Here is a 22,825-nt window from a genome sequence, read left to right on the forward strand (position 1 = left end):
TCTGAGATTTACTAAAAATACCTTCCCATTGCCTACTAACTAGACTTCACAGCATCTTTATCACTTGGTGATACTCTGTCTTTCCAGGCTTATCTCATATTGCCTCCACAGTTGATCTGCCTCCCTTCCCCGGTCATAAACTATGTTCTCACATAGCTGTAATTTTGCTTAGGATGGTTCCCATGTCTGGAAGATTGTCTCTCCCTCTATTTGGATAATGATTTCCTTCCTTTCCATTAAGATTAGCTCAATTTCCCATTTAGTAACTCCTATTCAATGTTATACATTTTAGAGACCTATGTTTACTTTTTCTCCCTACCAGACAATTAGCTCATTAGTGGTAAAAACCATGACTTCTCTACAATATTACCTCCCCAGCACTTAACACAAAACTCTGCACATACTAGGCATTTAATAAGCCCTGGTGGTTCCTTGTTACTTTCCAGATCAGTTATAAATCCTGTTTAGCTCTTAAAGTCCTTCCTAAGCTGACCCTTTCCCATTTTTTAAATTTTCCTACATACTTTGTGATCCAGTGATGCTGCCCTCCCTGCTGTTCCTCATGCAAGACTCTCCATTTCTTAAGCCTAAGCATTTTCACTGGCTATCCTGCATGCCTGGAATTCCTTTCTCCATCCTTTCCACCTCCCATCTTCCCTGGCTTCCTTCAGATCTCAGCTCAAGTTTGACTTTCTGGAGGAGACTTCCCTGATCCCCCTTAATGCTAATGCCTTACTTCTGTTGAATGTCTGCAATTCTTCTCTGTATCTAGTTTGTCTGTAGTTGTTTGCATGTTGTCTCCTAGATAGTGTAAGCTCCTTGAGAACAGGGACTTTTTTGCCGTGTGTGTGTGTGTGTGTGTGTGTGTGTGTGTGTGTGTGTGTGTTATTTCCAGTACTTAGCATGGTGTTCGGCACAGAGTAGGCACTTAATAATTACTTATTGACTTGTTGACTTGCCAGTGACGGATTCTTTGACTCTCTTTCCAGTATATTTCTGAAAATACCAAAGGAATTGTGAAAAGAAAAAAATGTGGGTATGGTTAGGGGAAAGAAAGAATTATTAAGACTCTGACATCAGAAAACTGTCAGAGAACAGTTGGAAATATTTTTTTTCTTCTGAGAAAACAAATGCTAAGAGAGATGGGTATATTGGATTTGGCCTATAATTGTGTTAAGGTCCCTGAAGGTTAATGTCCAGCACATTAAGCATGTTATAATTGAACTGTTGAGAAACAAATTAAAATTTTAATGAACTCTCTTCCCTTTGGAGGTAAACTTAGGGCTCTTATTACCAGCACTGCTAGAGCCCATGATACTATTGTCTAATCAGCACTTAATGGGTCACTCTCTGTGCTTCTAATTTCACATAATTAATGTGCTTGTAAAATGAAAACTTGTAAATGTTTTCTGCTCATATTGAAACATGCTGGAAAATGTAAGCAGACTACTCTGGTGTTTTCTTTTGGTCCTTTTAGGTTTTCAATTTCTAATTTTCCCACAGATAGCTATATTAAATTCCATTGTGTGAACACGCTTGAGGTCGCTACCTCCATGAAGGCCTCTTGAGATACCCTGGTGAAAGCCAATGAGAGCAAATGGCTCTTAAGGGGTGGAAATTCAGACACTTCTTTTCCTGATCAAATGAGTTGTCAAAGAAGTGACAAGAAAAAAGACAAGTAAATAGCAACTAACTCCTTTGAGAGAAGCTGGCTTTGTCAAGGAACAAAATGACCAATCAAGATCCCTTCAGGCCCAAGTGTGGCTTTGGCTCCTGGTCAAAACAGTCAAAATAGGAGGGGGAACAGCTCTGTTTTTTAGACAATTTGTAAACTCTAAATGGGAAATCCTTGTCCAATAATTAATGAATTGACGTTCTACTGATGGAACTGAGCCATATCTTTATTAGCTTCCTCTAATAGATGAAGGCAGAAGATATAAGGAAATTCTGGCAAAATGAAAGGATGGCCCCCAGGCTCCCAGTCATACACACGCGCTTCTCAAGTCTGCCTCGAGGAATCTCTAGCTTCTTTCAGAGCTCCGCTCAAAGGTGGCCTTTCCTAATAATCTCCAGCAGCTAGAGTTTACCCCCACCCCCACCCTCATTACCTTGTATTTGTCTTGTATATACTTTGTGTATATATCTTTAAATCTACTTTTAAATGTACATGTTATTTCAATAGAGTATAATCTACTTTTAAATGTACATGTTGTTATTTCAATAGAATATAAGCTTCTTGAGAGCGGGGAACCCTTAATTTTGCCTTTACATCCTTGGTGCCTACTGTGATCCTAGCTCATGTTTTATTGATTAAGAGGCAGAGAAATGAGCTGGTAAAATTAGTTTCATCATGTACCCAAAGACAATAAGAAACATTAACATTTGACAAGCTAATCATGAGTTTCTTATAAGAATAAAATAAAAGAACATTACGAAAATAATCACCAACATCTTTTATAGAAGATGAGGAGATAGAAAAGTTTCATTTATCTTAACACTCAGCAACAAATTATTTAGTATTTCTCTTTGGCAGACACTGTTCATTCTCAGTCCTTGGCCAGCGTGCCAGCCCAACTGCCCATTTCCACAATGGTCTGGAGAAATCAGAGCTTTAGAGACTTCCTTTTCTGTGAGCCCAGCATCCTTCCCACTATTGCTCCCACCCACCTGCTGCAGGCAAAGGGGAAAACAGAAAAGTAAAGTGGATGACTCCCAAACCCTTGCATTTATCCTCGATGACCACTGAGAATTAGAAGAGTGGAAGAAAGGATAGGGTTGCCATTCCGTCTCTGATCATGGGGGAGGATGGCAAAAAAAAAAAAAAATCCTGGAGTTGATAGGGAGCCACTGCAGTTTACAAGGTAGATGGGAGTGACATGGTCATTATCTGTACTTTTGGAAAATCACTGGCAGCTGAATGGGATGGGATAGAGTGAGGAGAGACTTGTCACAGGGAGATCAATTAGGAGGCAATTGCAGTAGTCTAGGAGTAAGGTGATGCAGGCCAGCTCAAGGGTAAAGGTTAAAAATAGCCCAAAATACAACATTCCTTTATCAAAGCCTTTGGAATATTTTCATTTGGATCCTAACATCTCAACCTCTGGTCTAGTGGGAATGATCTTATTCAGGAGTTCTTAACCTTTTTGGTCATGGAGATCTTTGGCAGTCTATGGACTCCTCAGAATTATGTTTTTAAATGCAGAAAAGAAAATACATAGGATTACAAAGGAAGTCAATTAATTATATTGAAATATAGGAATCAAAATATTAAACAAAACAAAACAACCACAAAACCAGTTCATGGGTCTCAGGTTAAGAACCCCTACAAGGAAATAGCTCTAATTTGACTAGAACATAGAATATATGATAAAAAGTCAGGTGAGAGAAAATTAGAAGCCATTTGGATCCAGATCCAAATGCTAAGTATTTAATTAACAATTTCTAAATAGCATGAATATTTGTGGAAACCATTTACCCATATTTTTTTTAATTAGGTAGATAGTGCTAATGGATAAATTTCACAATCTATTGTAACATATGTCTTAAAAAATTGAAATAAGTAGGAAAACTGACATTTTACAAGATTGCTTTCCATTTTTTAACAAAATGAAGAATTAAGTTGCTGTTTAATGACCTAATCTATGTTTTGAACAAATTCCACTGTCAAATCCAACATCATGATTTCTAATGCAGAAACTAATTATCTTGATAATTAGGTTTTACAAAGATACATATTTTTTCTTATGACGTCTCTTTTTATTTTAACCCATCTCCTCGGTTTGTATTCATATCTAAAAAAATGGCTCAAGGGAAAGTGATGCCCTTTCTCTCTGAGAACAGACAATTTAATTCTAATCATTGATGCTTTGGCCACATAAGGTCATATTTGAAAAATCAGGTCAAGAAGCATTGCTTTGTCATCTTTTAGGTAATCACTCTCAGTCATATAGTACTTTGAGAAACAATATGGCCTCCATGACTCAACATTTCCTGAGACAGTGTAGCCTAGTGCATAGATAGCTAGTCTCAGGACCAGTGAGACCTGGGATCAAGTCCTACCTTTACCACAGACTGGCTGTGTGACCTTGACTAAGTCACTTAACCTCAGTGCTTTAGGCAAATCTCTATAATTATAAGTTACAAAGAAGGTGCTGACTCACATTGGTAGAAGGAGTTTTTTGATTTGGGAATTCTTTCTACCAATGAGATCATAGGTCCAGTCCCTATTAGCTTCCTGTTATAGCACTTGACAACTATAAAGGCATAGATAGATTGATAGATAAAATTAGATTAGATTAGATTTAAATACCTCAATTAGACTGTTAGTTCCTTGAGGGTAGGGGCTGTCTTTTGCCTCCTTTTATGTCCCCAGCACTTAGCACAGTGCCTGGCACATAGTAGGCACTTAATACATGTTTATTGATTGATTGACATAAATACAAACATTCATATAGTATGTATTTATGTAATCTCATTTGATCCACACACAGTGGAATTATTCTTAGCTCCATGTTCCAAACGAAGGAGGTTAGGTGACATACCCAAAGTCACATTAAATGTCAAAATCAGAACTCTAACTGGTCTGAATTCCAATTCCATGCTCTTTCTATTCTTTCCCTCTTCTATTTAGGCCCTGAAGTAATATTGGAAAGATGAAATTGTTCATTTGTTTCTACTCATATATAAAAGACCCATTAAATTGCTCAATTAGAATATATTAAAAGGTGAGTTTTTTTTAAGCTTCTTTCTTTATTCAATAATTATTGATCGTTATTAGCAGTAGCTGGCTCCCACGAATTACCATTATAACCCACTGCAGATAGACTGGAAATAAATGAGAAGACTGAATAAAAAACATAGTACTATACTCCATAGGTTGAATCAATATGGAAGGATGGGAAAATGGTAACGAGGTCCCCAAATATTAATTTTCTTGGAGCAAGCTTACTAATTGCACAGCAATAACATAGGTTTGTTATCCCTATGTAAGTCTTGGTGTACAGTGACCTTTTGCTGAAAATCCAAGAAGATAGATCTTGTCAGAAGGTGTTCAGAGATAGTTCACCATCTGATTTCCCATTAATGAGGGTTTAGAATCCACATTAGGAAATCACTTCCATAAGACAGCTAAGTCTGTTTTTGCAGGTTGTGTATATGCCACTATAGATTAAAATACTATTAAATGATTGTCATCCTGCTGCCTTCTCCTCACCAGCCACAGGGCTCAACTGGATGGGGCTGGTACCAGAGCTGTAAATGGCACGTCGCCCTGGGGGCATTCAAATTTAGAGCACACCATCAGGCATCCAGTAAAGTATGGGTAGAAGGTCAAGGGAGGGGAGAACAGCTTGCTGGCTAAAGTGGGTGCTGTCGCCATAGGCACTGCCTTACTCCCTGCTCCTTCCTTCCCCACCTAGAAAAAAAGTTTTTCTGCGAGCACAGTACCATTTTTCTTAGCATAGTTTGTGCTGCCCACATGCAAATATTTCTAGGGGAAGATCTGCTAAAGGCTCATGAGTAGTTGTTGAATGAATGAATATTTAACAACCTGTCAGTAATAGCTATTGTGTTTTCCTTCAGTTTTTATATGATGAAATTGTATGAAAATGATCCCCGTTCTCATTGGCCTCATACTCCAAATTAAATACACACTTATCTGCAAATACCTTCAGGCAAAAAGGACCAAAGACATTGAGAGTGAATCCCTGGTGGCCTTGTCCACTTTCTGGTGTTTAATTTATTTGCCTCCAGGGTAGCAGGATGGAAATATTTTATTTAATAAGGTTTAGAACAGGAGGGAATCTTTGTGATCATCTAGTCTATTCCTGTAGTTTAATAGACAAGGAAACGGAGACCCGATTCACTCAAATTCTAGGGCTCTTTCTAATGTTCAGCCATGCTGCTCCCTGGCGCTAGAGTCAGAGGCTCTCTGGGTGTAAATCCTGAGGTTGTGATTTCTTATGTTGCCATGGGTCAACCATATTTCTGAGCCTCAGTTTTGTCACCTTTACAATGGGAATATAAATCCTTCCACTGCCTACCAAACTTAGGAAAGCACTCTGTCAAACAAAGCATTACGTAAATGTGATCTTTTAATTATAAAATACTATCAGAACACAATGATACTTCTCCTAACTTTGAATGGCCAGAGAAAGCCACAGATGGGTAAAGGGACCTGATTCCAACTTCTGTCTCAGCTGCTAGTCATCACTGTGACCTTGTGCATGCTACTTAGCATTTTGGGACCTCAGTTCTGTCCTCTCTAAAATGGGAATGCAACGCTGCTCAGTCTTTCTCACAGGGGTGTTTGTGAGAATCAAGTGAAGTTATACATGAGAACATATTTTACATACTATTAGGGCTACGTAAATCTGAATTCATTCTCAGATCTGTTACTGTTCATCATGATGTGAGCCAGGCTAGGTTGTGCAGGGGATGTTGTGCTGGGACCATAGTTAAGAAGACCCAAGTTCAAATCCAGCGTTAGACACCTAACTAGCTGTGTGACTGACTGAACGTGTCATGGAGATGCTGCCTGCTTCAGTTTCTGTATTGGTAAAATGATAACCTGTTTCCCTGGTGGTTGGGAAGATAAAATGAATTAACTTAATAAAGCACTTTGCAGACCTTAAAAGTACCAGATAATTGCTGGCTATTATTAATGAACTTCATTGTTAAATTTAATTAATGGGCAGCTAGGTGGTACGGTGGATAGAATACTGGCCCTGGAGTCAGGAGAACCTGAGTTCAAATGTGGCCTCAGATAGTTACTAGCTGTGTGACCCTGGGCAAGTCATTTAACCTTGATTGCCTCCAAAATATGAATTAATAATAATATTATTATCTGCTGGCTATATAAGTGTGGTATAGTCAAAAGAACCTTCAATTTGGAGTCATAGAACATTGGTTCAAATTTCGGTTCTGCTACTTACCACCTGTGTGACTTTGGGCAAATGAGCTTTTCTGGACCTCATCAACTTTTCTGGACCTCATCTCCAAACTGTAGGGCTGAACTCGATGGCATCTAAAGTATCATCTGGTTCTAAATCAGTTATCCTATAGAGGAGGGAAGAGAAAGGGAATAAGCATTTGTACAATTCCTATTATGTACCAGGTACAGTGACAAGTACTTTACAAACACTGTCTCATCTGATCCTTACAACAACCCTGGGAGGTAGATGCTATTTTTATCTCCATTGTACAGATGAGGAAACTGAGGCAAACAGAGGTTAAGTGACTTGCCCAGGGTCACACAGCTAGTACATGTCAGAGGCCGGATTTGAAATCAGGTCTTCCTGATGCCAGGCCCAGCACTCCATCCACTGAGCCACAAGCTGCCCTAACTCTGTGTACTGCCCACAATCTTTCCTCACCATCTCTGTTATACATGCCACTCCTGACCTTCTGGGGAGTTCTTCATTTGTCATGTAAGCCTACAGAAAGCCTTGTAAATGATCTCTGCTTAAATACCAAGAAATATTTAATCGTGGTTAAAGACCATCACCTTAGAAAAGGCTCATTGATTCAAATCTTTAGCAGTCAGGAGGAAAGAAAGGGTGGGGGTGGGGGTGGCATTCTCGTTCCTGGTAATTACCATAACTTGCTGAATATGTGAAAGAAATCACAAAAATCTCCCTGCCTTTCCTCACTATGAGTGCCTGGGATGTTGTTCATCACAGACACTCACTGAGACCTCTGTCTGTCACCCTCCATTTGGCGTTAAAATGTTCAATAGATTCCCTGGGCCCTTTTTGAAATCTTTTTTTAGATCATTATCTCTAGGACTGCTGGAAATATCCTGTTTTCAGAAGCATCTGACAAGGTCACATTCACACTACACTGTCTCCCTGTCATTTAAATGTTTGTTTGTCGGGACAGTAGACCCAGGCTCCATCTAGGTTACCAGGGACGCTTTGAATTCATATGAGGCCGGTGCTGCACGGGATACAAACTGGTAGTTGGCAGATTTAAATATGTGTGCATAATTTTATACATATTTAAACATATGTAGGTATGCATATATGGTATTTGGGGGCTTGTGCATATAAAATACATATTTAAATTCGTGTGTACATTATTTTTTAAAGCCCCCTATGCAGTAATACTTATTTTGCCACCTACTTCAATGAGAAACTAGAGGCTGATTCATCGTGAGCTCTCCTTTTCCTCCATTTTAATCCTAAAAAATCTTTCAATATCTTTCTCAATTTTCTCCTCTTCTAGCCAGCCTCTGATCAAAGGGTGGTTTTTCTCCTTGCCAAGACCTGTTACTCGATTTGATGCCATCCCTGTCTGACTCTTCTGAGTCTTACCCCTACCATTTTCAATTTCCTTTTCAGAGCTGGAACAATTTTTACACCTAGGTCAAGAAACAGAAAAAGTCCCCTCGGTGGGGATGGGAGTTGGGTGAGAAAGTACCTAGGTAGGTCATCTGGTGGCTTCTTATACATCACAATCCAGCAAACATTTATTGAACTTTTACCATGGGCAGGGTGGGAGGCAGCTAGGTGACTCAGTGGATAGAGTTCTCGGCCTAGAGTCCAGAAGACCTGAGTTCAAATTTGACCTCAGACACTTATTAGCTGTTTGACTGTGGGCAAGTAACTTAACCTCTGTTTTCCTTAATCCACTGTAGAAGGAAATGGCAAAGCACTCCAGTATTTTTTACCAAGAAAATGCCATACAAGGTCATTGAAGAGTTGGGCATGATCAAACAACAACAGTGGGAAGAGTAAGAAGTACAAGGTATGGTGCTTAACAGGCCAACTTTGGAGTTAGGAATCCCTGAGTTCAAGTTGTACCTTTGACATCCAGGCTGTGTAGCCTTGTGCAAGTCGCTTAACTTTTCATTGATTTGAGAAACTTCCTAAGAGTAGACGTGGCAGAATAGAAAATAGTTGCTGATGGGTTTGGTAGAGGGCACTGGGTCCTGGGTGTTCCTGTGGGGTGGAGAGGCTTCTCCATCGGCTGATAACTTGAGGGTGGGCTACGGAAGACGTGCTAATCTCTTTTAGTGAAAACAGAGACCGCAAGCCTGGGACTTACAAAGATATTCTGGTCTGTTCCTTTGGCTCCGCTCGGAGTCAGCATTAACTCTCTGAGAAAAATGTTTCCCAAGGCCAGAATCTGCGAAGCCATTCAGGTTTGCTGACTAAAGCCCGAAAGGACCCCCTACGAGCTTCTGCCTTTTATAATCTCCAGCTTCCTTCTAGTCTCTGCTCATGTGTCGCTTTCTTGGGAAACATCTCCTGATTCGTCATGATTAGCGGTCTTCCCCATCTCACGATGTCTTGTCATTACTTATTTGTTTACCCGTAGGACGTTAGCAGGGAGTTTTTCATGCTTGTCAATTTAATTCAATAAAGTACCTACTGTGTGTCTTACGTGCTGGGGATATGTTGTTGTTGTTGTTGTTAAGTTGTTTTTTCAGCTGTATTGGACTCTGTGACCCCATTTGAGGTTTCCTTGGCAAGAGACTGGCATAGTCTGCCATTTCCTTCCTCAGCTCATTTTACAGATAAGGAAACTGAGGCAAACCGGGTTAAGTGACTTGCCCAGAGTCACACAGCTAGTAAGTGTCCGAGGCCAGATTTAAACTCAGGAAGATGAGTCTTCCTGGCCCCGGGACTCTATCCACTGAGCTACCTCACTGGTGGGGATATAAATAAGAAAAAAGAAAGTAGCCCTCGAGGAATTTATACTCTAATGGGGAGGAAGAAAGTACACAGAACATAGGAAAGGAGGATGAAATGTAGGGGTTGGAGGTGGGGTAAGAGGGCCACCAGAGAAGTCAAAACCAAGCAGAGCTGCTGATAGAAAGTCAAGAGTTACCTGCAAAGTTCTGATCTTTTTGAGGACTCTTTGAAGGAAGGCTTTGGGAGGAGTTTACTGGTCTATCCTGTAATCAGACGGTGGAGGCAACTAAGCGAGGTGAGAGGGTGTTGAGCATTAAAAACTGAGTTAATCAGCATGTTGATGTGATTTCAGGGGATCAGTTTATCTTGGGTGCTAGGGCTTCAGGTCTCTACCTTGTTTTACTCTTTAGCCCAGAACAGCATCCCTTCTTTCTAAACTGTCCTTAACTCTGTTCTGTCGTCATCTTCAGCTTCTTCTTGCATCCTGATTCTTCTTGACCCGTCCTGAAAAATTGCCCCAAACCCTTGTGTCATCCATCCCCTTTCTCTTCTAAAACCCCTCTCCCAGCCTCCTTCCTGACTCTCTGTGCTTCTTCTACTTCTTTGATGACAGCCTTCCCATCCTGGAGATGCCTCTGAGCCTGAGGCCCTCTTATCAGATTGGTGAGTTCTTCCCTGAGACCACCATTTCATGAAATTCCCAGGCCATCTATGCTCACTTTTTCCTTGGCTCTTCTCCTGACTCTTTGGACTCTTCCACTACATTCTAGAAACCTTGCCCATGTGGGTACCCTTTCCCTGCCTTCCAAAATATTACCTCCCTTTCCAGATTTATGTATAGTCTTCCTCTGCTAGGTAGTGCAGTGGATAGAGCACAAGGCCTGGAGTCAGGAAGACCTGTATTCAAATCTAGCCTCAGACACTTACTAGCTGTGTGACCTTGGGCAAGTCACTTAATCCTGTTTGCCTCAGCTTCCTCATCTGTAAAATGAGCTGGAGAAGGAAATGGCAAATTACTCTAGTATCTTTCCCAAGAAAACCCCAAATGGGATCAGGAAGAACCAAGTGTAACTGAAAATGACTGAACACTTTCTCCACTTAGAATAAAAGCTCCTTGAGAATAGGGAATGCCTTTTTTGCCTTATATTTCTATTCATTGCTGTTAGTACAGTTCCTGGCATATGGCAAGTACTTAATAAATTCTCTCTCCAGCCCTGTCCCCATAATCTACCGTAACAACAATGCTGCTTGCAGCTGTTATAGAGGTATAAGGCCAATAACACCAGCACACAGGAGGGCTACTAGCATAGGTTCTTTGATCTACTTTTCTAAGGAAAGCAATCTCACTTTAATTAAACATTCACTTAGTTCAGGGGAAGAAGTCAGCACCATGAACTTCAGAGAAAACACTAACTGAAATTACAAGCAGAAAGTATATAAACAGAGCAAATAACACAAATCAGCAGACAGGGCTTCTGTTTGACCATGGCAATACATATATAGTTAACCAGAGAGAGAAGCACTGGGTTTTCAAAGCCAGGAAGGCTCCTTAACGGCTACCCAGAGTCTTGTCTGGCCAAATCACATGAACACTCTTCCAATGAGTGAGCCCCCAAAGCAAAATGCTAACCTCAGATTATATATACACTTCTTCAGGGTGAGAGAGTGTCACAACCATGTGACTCAAACTCATATCACTTAGGCTTTCTTGTGACTTAAGCAGGTCATCAAAGACTCTTGATTCAATCAAAGACTCTTGATTCAAATAAAGGCAAGACTCAATCAAAGGCCCTTGATTGCCTTAGTGCTGAGAACTAGAACTCCAAAAGAAAAAAGAGCAAAACAAAAAAGTCCCACTTTGCTTGCTATTACATCCACTCTTCCTGAAGCTCAGGCTTATGAATGGAAAATGACAAAAAGCAAACTATGCAACTATTCATAAGTGGTTATTTACATGGTGGTTATAGCTCATAATAACAACTACTAGTGCTTTTCAGTTTACCAAGCCTTTCCAAATAGGTCAGGCCATGGTGTCTATGATGAATGGAAGAGAGTATCAATCAGGGCAGCCGGATAAATGGGGAGAGCAAAAAACAGGAAGACCAAGCTGGTCTGCATGTTCAGCAATCAGAAAGAGAACGAACCTTCCAGCCAAGGTGTCATGGGACTGGTGAAGTGAGAAGGGAAGGTTTCCATGTCTCTGCTGAACATGGCTAGCCAGTCAACGAATATACAGAGAAGTACAGCAAGAAGAACGTGGCTAAAGAGGCAGAAGGCTTGAGTTCTGGATGCATTTATGCCAGCATAACCAGTGTGACCCATTTAATTTCTCTGGTTTCCTCTATTACTAAATGAAAGGGTTAGAGCAGAGGCTCTTAACCTAAGCTCCATGAACTATTTTTTTTTTACAAAAAACATTTTGATGCTTTTATTTCAATATAATTGGTTTCCTTTGTAACTTATACATTTTATTTTATGCATTTAAAAACATTGTGAGTCCATGGCCTTCACCAGACTGCTAAAAGGCTGCCAAATGTTATCACACACACACACACACACACACACACACACACACACACACACTCTCTCTCTGAAGAACTCCTATTCTAGATGGCCTCTGAAAGTGTCTCTCTAGTTCTGATTCAACAATAGGCTATTTTCCTATTCTTACCTCAGAAACTAGATAATGTTCAACATTCCACATAACTTAAATCTAACTTCTGTCTTACCCATATGCCTCTACCAAATTGCACCCACCCCAATTCCCATTCCTTCTGGGCCCTGATCTCTGCTAAGTTAATTTCGCTAATGGCTTAATGCTACTCCAACCAAGTAATATATTTGCATTTTTACAGGGACTTTCTTTTTCTGGAGACAAAACACTTTAATATTATAGTGAGGGAAATTTAAATTGCGTCCGCTGATGTGAGACATATCTGGGGACACCTTTCCAAGCACACCCTGTAGGTAGCCCTGAAGGTAGGTGAAAGACCTGAAGGATTCATTACTTGAGTGGACTCAGGGGCAAAGAAGGCAAGGAGGTCAGATGGATAGTATGCAAAGAAAATAAATGCTACGCTTTATGCTAGACTGAATGCTGTAGCAGCTGTGGTTAAAAACATTTGCATAAGCATATAGCAACAATAAGGTTCCATCCTTTCTGATCTACAGTAACGTTTGGTGAGAGAAGACAGTGATCACAGCAGCATCAGCAGCCTTGTTGATATGCAGCAGGGGGTTAATATGAAAACCCCCTTTCGTATGTTCAGCACATCTGTAGGAAAAACAGCTGGCATTATGGCAGACCACGGTGAAGTGCAATAAAGTTTTAGTCTCGACCCAAGCAAAATTAGAGATGTCAACCAAATGTTTGCTATTAATCCGTGCTGCCTGATTTGCATCTTATTCTACCACATGTTGTTGTTTTTCTCTATTGGCATTGCTTAATGATGATAATTTAATATTTACAGAACATCAGTAGTGTACAAAATTCAATAAAGAACAGAGAGCGAGAGTGAGAGAGAGAGAGAGACAGAGAGAGAGAAAGAAAGAGAGAGAGAGAGAGAGAGAGAGAGAGAGAGAGAGAGAGAGAGAGAGAGAGAGAGAGAGTCCACGTTAGAGGAGTTTTAATTAATGCTGAAACAGTAAGTAGGAAAAAAAAATAGTGGGGTCAGAGAGGAGAGGACACAGCAGCCCCATTGGAAGCAAATCCAACATGACTGGGAGGAGAATGCAACATACACGATCTTTGCCCTTTAATCCCTGAATGCCCCAGAAATGCTTTCCACTGTTGGGGTTTCCTGTTGGAGATAGCTCTACCTATTATAGGAGCCCAATAGGTTGAAACTTTCTCATAAGGGTTAGCAGATGGGACCTAACAATTGCTAGTTCTCATTCCTGTAATCTGGTCTTCTCTAGTGCTAAAGGTTTTTTTGAGTACTTTGATGTGAGGAGAAGATACTTGGCAGGACCTTGTCATTCCTAGGACTCCGTTATTGCAGCTGCCCATAAGCGACCACTTCCTTCTCTTTAGTAAGAATTCCGTTTGTGATAAAGGTGTTGATGTCACAGACCCAGAACATTGCTGTTTTCTGTGGTTTGTCCTACTTTGATTTCCAGATGATTTGCATGTATTACCAGGATTTGAGGGATGAAGCTTCCATTTGAAAGACTTATGACCTCCTAGGAGAGTAACTCCATTCCTTAAAGTAGTCTATTTTCCTTTCAGATGAGTCTAATTGTTAGGGGGATTTTGCTCATAATGAGCTGAATTCTGTCATCCAGCAATCACCCAATCCTTCCACAAAGAACATTATGGAAACCGTTTAAAACTACCTCTGTAATTCAACAAGCATTTAATGAATTCCTGATTGGTACCAGGTATGGGCTAGGTTCTGGGGATGCAAAGGAAAATAAAACAATCTCTGTCCTCGAGGAGTTTACATTCAAATAACAGGAATGCAGGGCTAAATATTGCCAGCTTCTTCACCTGATCCTGAGATCTCAAATGGATCAGACATCCTGGTTGACCATCTCTGTACGTTTTCCAGCTTGCCAAATTTTTTCCTAAAATGTAGTGCTGAGAAATGGATAAAATACTAGAGATTTGTTCTGATCTCAGTAGAGTACAGAAGGATTTTACCCCCCCTCCTAATATGTACTTATGCTTTTATCTCTGCAGCCTAAGATTGGTACCTAAGAAGAGACTGCATGGTACAGTGGATAGAGGGTTGGTCTCAGAACTAGGAAGCCCTGAGTTCACCTCTGACATGTACTGGCTGTGTGACCCTAGACAATTCTCTGCTCTTAGCAAATATCTAAACTAAAAAATGCAGAAAATTTACTTACCTGAATTGATCGAGGGAGTTTCCTCATCTGATGCGTTCTCTATAACAATGAAATCATAGGTGTTATTACATCTCTTGCTCTGAGAGGGCATTAACTTTGCCTTACCCAAAATACAGCTGACTTGTGGTTGAACTTATGATCCACTAAGATCCCTACGAGTACGTCATCTGAACTACTTTCTAGTCACATCACTCTGATCCTGTATGTTTGTAAAATATTTTTCAAGCCTAAGCGGAGAATTCCATGTTTATCCTTATTAAATTTTAGTCTGTGGTTTGAGATTGCCAAGATCTTTTCAGATATCAGCTCTATCATCCAATTTCCCCTAATAGCTTCTTGTCACTTAAAGATTTGAGAAATATATATGCCATCTATGCCTTAATTCAAATCACTGATAAATAATTTGAAGTGAAAAGGCCAAGAATCCTCTGTAATTCCCCTAGAGATCTTCCACTAGATTGACATTCATCCATTAATCAGCACTTTTAGACCCGTAATTCAACTAGGGTCAAAAAACTTTGCTGCACTATCATGCAGTCTGCATACCCACATCTTATTTACAGGGATATCATGAAACTTGGTCAAATGCCTTGCTGAAATTCAAACATAATAACTGAAACACTCCCATTTCTCCCTCATATGTGGTCTTTTAAAAATCGAGCTGAGGTTAAAGGTACCTTTGGGTGAGCAATCACTCGAAGCCAAGCATATAAGTACCTACAACTGTGTTTCTATTATTAGACCAGCCTAGTTAGAAAAAGGATATTTAATTAAAAAATAAGAAAATAAATGACAAGAGAAATCTTTCATGCATAAAAGATTACACACTCCCCAAAATTTATGTACCACCTGTGGGGGAGAGGGAAGATTCAAGAAACATGTGGTCAGGGAATAGACATGACCAGGGAATATATGAAGCTGGAGTAGCAAGATAATCAGTGATGTCATCATGGTGATGGCATTACATGATAATGTCATCAGCTTTCTGGACTGAGCTGTGGTCCTTTGCTAGTCTGTTTTCTCTACTTCTTTTTTCCATGGTCTGCTTCAAAATCTGGGTTCAAATCATACCTCGGATGCTTACTACTAGTGTGTCCTTGAGAAAGTTGCTTAACCTCTCTGGGCCTCAGTTGCCTCATCACTGAAATAAGGGAGTGAACAAGAAGGTTTCTGTAGCCCTAGATCTAGGATTCTATGATCTCTGTTGAATAGGTCCCTACTGAGTGTCTGCAATGTTACTTTCTTTTGTTTTCTTTTTTCTTTTCTTTTCTTTGTTTTCTTTTCCTTTGTTTTCTTTTCTTTTGTTTTCTTTTCTTTTCTTCCTTCCTTCCTTCCTTCTTTCTTTCTCTTTCTTACTTTGTTTTTTCTTCCTTCCTTCATTTCTTCCTTCCTTCCTTAACAGTATTTTGATTTTTTTCAATTATGTGTAAAGGCAATTTTTAACATTCATTTAAAAATTTTTTTGAGTTCCAAATTTTCTCCCTTCTTCTTTCTCCTCCTGTAGTTGGTAAGCAATTTGAAATAGGTTATATATGTGCAATCATGTAAAACATATTTCCATGTTAGTCATGTTGTAAAGGAAGAAGCAGACCAAAAGGAAAAAAAAACTGTGAAGAAAATAAAGTGAAAATAATATGTTTCAATCTGCATTCAGACTCCATAGTGTTCTTTCTCTGGATGTGTATAGCATTTTCCATCATGAGTCCTTTGGAATTGTCTTGGATCATTGTGCTGCTGAGAAGAACTAAGTCATTCATAGTTGATTATAATACAATGTTGCTGTTACCATGTTCTCCTGGTTCTGCACACTTCATTCAGTATCAGTTCATATAAGTCTTTCCAGTTTTTTCTGAAATCCTTCTGTTCATCATTTCTTACAGCACAATAGTATTCTGTTACATTCATATATCACAACTTGTTTAGCCATTCCCCAATTGATGGGCATCCTCTCAATTTCCAATTCTTTGCGCTATAATTATTTATTCATAATTATTTCTGTACATGTAGGTCCTTTCCATTTTTTATGATCTCTTTGGGATACAGACCTAGTAGTGGTATTGCTGGATGAAAGGGTATGCACAGTTTTATAGCCCTTTGGGCATAGTTTCAAGTTGTCCTCCAGAATGGTTAGGTCAGTTTGTAACTCCACCAATAATGCCTTAGTGTCCCAGTTTTTTCCACCTCCTCTCCAACATTTATCATGTTCCTTTCCTGTCATATTAGCCAATCTGATAGATGTGAGGTGGTACCTCAGAGTTGTTTTTATTTGCATTTCTCTAATCAATAATAATTTAGAGCATTTTTCATATGCCTATAGATAGCTTTGATTTCTTTTTTAAGCTTTCATTTAGAATTTTATTTTTCCCTAGTTACACATAAAAACAATTTTTGACATTCATTTTTAATACTTTTGAGTTCCAAATTCTCTCCCTTCCTCCTTAGCCCCCATGACCGCATTGAGAAGGTGAGCAATTTGATGTAGTCATATAAAACATATCCTTAATAGTCATGTTATAAAAGAAAACATAGACAAGAAAAAAAAACTCAAGAAAATTTTTAAACTATGCTTCAATCTGTATTCAGATACCATCACTTCTTTCCCTGGAGATGGATAACATTTTTCATCATAAGTCCTTCAGAGTTGTCTTTGGTCATTGTACTGCTGAGAATAGCTCAGTCATTCATAGCTGATCATCTTACAATATTGCTATTACTTTGTATACAGTACATTTCACTTTGCATCAATCATGCAAGTCTTTCTAGGTTTTTCTGAAAGTATTCTGCTCATCATTTCTTCTAGTACAATAGTACATCATGATCACATACCGCAACTTGTTCAGCCATTCCCCAATTGACAGGCATCCCCTCAACTTCTAATTCTTTGCCCCCAGAAAAGAGCCACTATTAATATTTTTTGTACGTATAAGTTGTTTCTGGTTTTTTTTAAATCTCTTTTGGGATATAGACCTAGTAGCGGTATTGCTAGGTCAAAGGCGTATGCATAGTTTGATAGCTGGTTGGGCATAGTTCCTAATGGCTACAGAATGAATGGTTGAATCAGTTCACAACTCCACCATGGTGCATTAAAGTCTCATTTTCCCCACATTCCCTCCAGCATTTGTCCTATTAGGTCTAATAGGTATAAGTTAGTACCTCAGAATTGTTTTAATTTGCATTTCTCCAATCAATACTGAGTTAAAGTATTTTTTCATATGATTATAGATAGCTTTGATTTTTTCATCTGAAGACTGTATGTTCATATCCTTTGACCATTTATCAATTGGGGAATAGCTTGTATTCTTAGAAATTTGACTCATTTCTCTATATATTTGAGAAATGAGACCTTCATCAGAGATACTTATATAAAAATTGTTTCCCATTTTTCTGCTTTCTTTCTAGTCTTGGTCACATTGGTTTTATTTTGCACCATTGTTTTCTGCTACCCTCCACTGGTCTTGTGATGCTATGCAGCTCCTTATGGTCTACTCTCTGTTCACCTTGGCTGGATTCAGTGGCTGTGCAACCTGTCCCCTGTAGATAGAGGGCATAGACCTAGGGCTGTTGCAGCCCCACTCAGCCAGACACACTTCAAAAGCTCCCAGGTTGGGTATAACTCTCTTTTGACATACTTTTTTCCTGCTACCCCATGGAATCCCCTAGTATAAACTCATTTGTGTTATAGTTTGAAATTCGTTTGAGCCTCCCTGGGTTCAAAGCCTGGGTCCTCTTCACATCATTCTAGGGACTCACCTACTAGGACTGATTGGAGGTAATCCCCTCCTTTCAATACTTCCATAATGCTATTGTTTTCTATGCATATCATTTTGGAAGCAAGGCCTAAAGGGCAAGAGCCACTTGTTTAACCCAGTCCAGCAACAAATCTATACTAAGATGGTGGAACCTTAGTCAATGTGATTGAAAGTTGGGATGAGAGTCCTTTGAAATTATAAAGCCTACGTTTAAATGAGTCATCACATCAGCTAACATTAAAAATGAGTCATCATGTCAATTACCATTTATTAAGCACCTTCTATATGCTGGGCATTGTATTAAGAGCAGAATACAAAAAAAAAGTCCCTTTCAAGGAGCTCACAGTCTAATGGGGTGGGGGGAGGGGAATAAACAAGATATATAAAGGATAAATTGGGGATGACCTCAAAGGGAAGGCACTAATATTAAGGAGACCTGGAAAGACTTCTTGAGGAAGATGGGACTTCAACTGAGATTTGAAGAATGCCAGGGAATTTAGAAGGAAAAACAAGGTGAGAAAAAATTCCCGGAGTGGGGGATAGCCAATGAAATATTTGGACTCGAGATGAGAGATGGCATGTCTTGAGCATGGAACAGCAAGAAGGCCGGTGTCACTGGATCTTAGAGTACATGGAAGGGAGTCAGGTATAAGAAGACTGGAAGAGAAATAGATTATGATGGGCTGTAAAAGCAAGAGGAATTTATGTTTAATCCTGGAGGCCATAGGAAACTACTGGAATTTATTGAATGGGGGTAGGGGTTGAACAAGGTCAGACCTGTATTTTAGGGAGTTCATTTGACAGCCCAGTGGAGAATGATTTGGAGTAGGCAGAGATTTGAGGTAGGGAGACCAAACGAAAGAATATTGCAATAGTCTAAGTGTGAGGCGATGAAGGTTTGCAACCAGGGTGGTCGCAGTGTCAGGGGTTGTTGGGCTAGGTCAAGGGTCCCTTACCTGGCATTGGTGACCTTAAAAAATAATAACTTTCAATATAATTGGCTTATTTGTAATCCTCTGTATTTTATACAGTATTCTGAGAAGGGATCCTTAGGCTTTATCAGTCTCCCAGAGAGGTCCATAACACAAAAAAGGTTAAGAAACCCTAGTCTATGATCCCTAAGGTCCCCTACATATCTAAATGCTATGGTCCTATGGTTTTATCTATGACCAAAAACATTGTCATATATATTATTCTACTGAACAGAGGTTTCAGAGAGATTGCATAGTTATGCTTTATTCATAAGGCATTCCTTTTTTTTTAAATCAAGGGAAAAGATGATCCTGTGTAGTGAAATTTCTAGATAACTGAAACCCATGATGTGTGTTGAAATATGTTTAAACACCAGAACAAAATTGTCTGCTAAAAACATTTTCAGCTAAAAAGGCAGCATTCCTACACAGCATTTTTACACATGGTAACTAGCTGTCAAACTTTCATGATTTTGTAGTTCATAGCTTGTGGCTTATCTGTAAGACAAATGCTGTTATGTGTGTGGCATATTCTTATACATTTAATACAAGCACATTCTCTTGATAAAGTGGAATTGTAATTATAGAATAGTCACCAGTATTGGTTTCCAGGTATTCTAGGAAATATTAACCCTGTTAATCCTTGAATGAAATCCGTTGTTCACAAAGGCTTATTTTTTTTCTGTTTCTGTAGCATGCTGATATTTTCTCCTATTTTCCCACATTTGTAATAAATCATACAGGGGACTTACTAAAGCCTACAGTAATGAGGTCTTATGCAAAGTTTATTCATCTATTACAAACTCCATCCATTGGAGAAAAAGCATTGGGGATAATTTCATGGTCAAAAAGAATTATTATACCGTAAGCAACTGTCTTCCTACCATTTCCTTTTGCAGGCCCATGGGGATTTTCCATTTCATATAAATTAGAAATAAAGAAATAGGACAGCCAGGAATATTTTTAAACTTGCTAGTGATTTTTTGAAAGAGGAAATACAGCAATTGACAAGTGAAGATAGGCACCTCACCATATGGATTCTAATGTTTTAATTATTTTGTTCTTTTTCTTTTTAGAGCAACTTTTAGTGGTAACAATTTTTCAACTAATTAAAGACCAGCTGCTACTTAGCAAGCTAGAAACCCAATTAGGAATCTGGAACCTGCTAACCAACCTTTACTGCCAGCCAGCTTGCTGAATCACCTCCTGTCACTGGCATGGAAGTCATCCTTTCGGTAGAAAGCAAGTTGTTATCACTTTAACTGGATCTCTAGAATGTTTCTCTTTGAGAAGGGTTGAATGATTAATCTGACATCATGTTAAATCTTATTTTTAGATGAATCGTGTTTATAAAGGATTCCTTCAAAGACAAGCAAACAGCAAGATAGAATTAATGGCAGCTATGGTGAAAGTCTCAGGGAGAATAATATTCATAATAGAGGGAGAAACAAGCCCACTCTTAACAGTTCATATTTAGTAATCCATAACAAAATGATATGACTTAAGACAATGCGGTCAAATTTTTGACTGATGCTGTGTGTTTGTGTGTGTGTGTGTGTGTGTGTGTGTGTGTGTGAGAGAGAGAGAGAGAGAGAGAGAGGGGAGGGGTGGGGGAGAGAGAGAGAGAGAGAGAGAGAGAGAGAGAGAGAGAGAGAGTTAAACTTATTTATCTATTAGTGAAGTTAATTATAGGAGGAGTAGTCAACTCAAAATACTTACATGAATCTGTGATCTAATTGAGTTTTCCTTCCAATGACAGATTGCAACCCATCCCTTCCTTCTCAATTTGTGCACCTCTTGTCCAATTCCTTCCATTAGTTCCCCTCATGAGGCCCACCAATGTTCTGGGGCCCTCCTTGGCATTAGGGGATATCACTGGAGTGCTCAGCATGTCCACTTGTCCCATTTCTCACCATCTTCACATGACCACTCCTTTTTCTTTTTTGCTCATTATTCAAGGGGTTTTTGTTTGTTTGTTTGTTTTGTTTTGTGGTCAGCTTGATGAGGGACTTTTAAAAAGCATCTTCTTGTGGGCATCTTGTCCAAAAGACACTTGATTCAAGTACCAGTGACTGGGACTTCTTTTGTAATGAGTCATTTGGTTTGGAGCTGCATATTGGTGCCTCCTGGAGAATGGGAATCACTTACAGGTATTTTTTCCAGGAAAAATTACTTGGCTCAGTGGGTCAATAAGCATTTATTAAGGACTTACTAAGTACTGGGTACCATGCTAATGTCGACATGGGCTGTACAATGAGTGTACTATATATTAATACTTTCCTTCTTTACAGGGGAGCAGGACAATGGAGTCATACAACAACCAGCCAGTTAGAAGGATTTCTGAGTCTCAGAGCTGCTTGACGTACCAGTGATCCTTTGCAAATGAACTCTAGTCAAATCTGGAGATGCATGTAGCTGCCAGAAACCACAGAGCCATCCTTGATCACCTTAAGGTCAACCTTGAACAGCAGCTGCAGGCTTAAGACCCGGCTTATTGTGCCTACAGATGTCCTCCTCCCCTTAACTTCTGTTATCTGTTTGAAAGCCTTTTGAAATTATTGCTGTCTCACCCTTTTCCACAGGCCCTTTGAGCAGCTAAGAGCTCTCTGTCTCTCTGACTCTCTCTCTGTCTTTGTCTCTGTCTGTGTCTCTCTCTGTCTCTCTCTGTCTCTCTCTCTCTCTCTCTCTGTCTCTGTCTCTCTCTCTCTGTTTCTCTCTCTCTCTCTCTCCCTCTGTCTCTCTGTCTCTGTTTCTCTCTCTCTCTCTCTCTCTCCCACACACACACACACACACACACACACACATCTCCCTCACAAACTTCTTCTCTTGCACATTCTCAGACAATAAAGACTTTTGTAATCTGTGATCAGACTCTGTCTCATTTAGAGTCCCTTTTTGGGCCTGGAATCTTTTGTTAACACCAAGCAGTGAAGAAACAAAGAAAGGCAAAAACTAAACCAAAGCAAAACAAACTCCTGCTCTCAAGGAGCTCACAACAAGCAAAAAACCATGCATGAAGAAGATACATACCAGATAAACTGGAAGCAATGAACAGAAGGAAGGCACTAGCATTAAGAAGAATTAGGAAAGGTTTCTTGTAGAAGATAGGGTTTTAGCTCTGACAAGAAGGAACCTAGAGAAACCAGGAGGTAGAGATGAGAAGGAAGGGAATTCCAGGCATGGGTGACAGTCAGTCAGCCAACAGATAAAAGTATCTTAATGAAGGAACAGCAAGGAGACCAGTATCTCTGGATTTCAAGATGAATAGAGGGGAGTAAGGCACAGGAATACTAAAAAGATAGAAGGCGGCTAGGTTATGAAGGGCTTCCAAGGCCAGAGAATTCTATTTTAGACTTGTGGGAAGAGTCATTTCTTTGGGATGGCCCATAAAAGTGAGCTGACAGAATGCTTTTTTTCTTTTCTCCATCTGACTTTCTTCTGGAAAAATCCTGTCAGTACGTTAGGTGTGTGTTGGGGGGTAGGAGGGCATGTTGAGCAGGAGAGTAACACAGGTATACCTGTGCTCACTCAGTTGGCCAGAGAGAAGTTTCTGGACACTGTTTCTTAATCTCTTAGAGGATGGTGAATTTCTCAGGCAGCACAAAACCTGAATTGAGCCTTT

This window comes from Trichosurus vulpecula, chromosome 6 (assembly GCF_011100635.1).
Source record: "Trichosurus vulpecula isolate mTriVul1 chromosome 6, mTriVul1.pri, whole genome shotgun sequence".
Taxonomy (NCBI): domain Eukaryota; kingdom Metazoa; phylum Chordata; class Mammalia; order Diprotodontia; family Phalangeridae; genus Trichosurus; species Trichosurus vulpecula.